The sequence below is a fragment of the Mus pahari genome, chromosome 12 (genome assembly GCF_900095145.1).
Source record: "Mus pahari chromosome 12, PAHARI_EIJ_v1.1, whole genome shotgun sequence".
Classification (NCBI taxonomy): Eukaryota; Metazoa; Chordata; class Mammalia; order Rodentia; family Muridae; genus Mus; species Mus pahari.
In genome coordinates, this window is record NC_034601.1 from 20,619,817 (window position 1) to 20,620,810 (window position 994).

A 994-nucleotide genomic window follows, 5' to 3' on the forward strand; every position below is an offset into this window, starting at 1 on the left:
TCACTATCTATAGACACACATATACCAAGTTAATGAGAGGGGAGAATAATGAGAGATTCTGTGTGTATATGTGCTCATTTTCAGAGACAGACTGCTACATGCTCCCTCTATATTTCTTACATAGAAGTCACAGGGCTCTCATAAATAGTCAGTGGATTATATGATAATTAATATTAATCATGGTCTTCAAAGTCCACTTTGGTTTTAACTATTCAGAGCACACGAAGAGCAAAGCTGTCCCTTCTCACCTTGGTCAAATTTCAGTCAGAGAGGAAGTTGGCAGAAAAGTACAGACTTTCTTGAGAGAGACTAGCTAGGTGTGTTGTTGCAGAACCAGAAAGGCTCCACCCACAAACCTAGTTCCTTGCCTCTGACACCTGAGTTCCACCCTGTAAACATTCTCACTCAAGTTTGCCCCTTTGAGAGGGAGCGGTTACCTCTCAGCTCAGCTCAGCTACAGAAGTGCGACTCAGCATCAGTGGGTGACAGCTCCTGGGTCTTCTCCTGCCCAGCCTCCTCTGAGACAGCTACAGTAGCCACTGTTTGTGGTTTACCTCCCTTTGTCTGGGAAGAAAAAGAAAAGCCTTGGGGACCTACTACTGCTGTTCCAGGTAAGATCACAATACACGTTTCTGGTCCTACAAGGAAGCCCATGTCCTTCTATATGCTGACTGATCCTGTTCCTAAACTGACTTTCCCATGGAATGTTGATCCAGGTTCAGGGTCTTGCATGTGAAATTCCTCCATCCTTATTGTTTAAGGTTTACAGACTGAAAGGTTTTGGTCTATATGGTCAATTGCTGTACTCATCTCTACATCGATTTTTTTTTTAAATCATAACTTCTCTGTGAGCTTTGTAGAACTGTCATAGTTCTCTCCACTCTGTGGCTCAGTAAACTGAAGCCTCATCAGTTGAGGGGATAGATTCACGTATGAACCATTTGTTAAGAACAAGATGAATATCTAGTGACTTCTTTTGTGATTGGGTTACCTC

At 42.9% G+C, this 994-nt stretch overlaps 1 protein-coding gene across 1 annotated transcript in view; it reads left to right on the forward strand.

Moving 5' to 3' along the window:
- The first annotated feature begins 399 nt into the window (after nucleotides 1-399).
- Tprg1 (tumor protein p63 regulated 1) overlaps nucleotides 400-994 on the forward strand; it is a 132,106-nt gene continuing 131,511 nt past the window's right edge. Inside the window, exon 1 of the mRNA XM_021210079.1 lies at nucleotides 400-611. The gene's annotated coding sequence lies outside the window, so the exon portion shown is untranslated. The remainder of the gene's footprint in view (nucleotides 612-994) is intronic.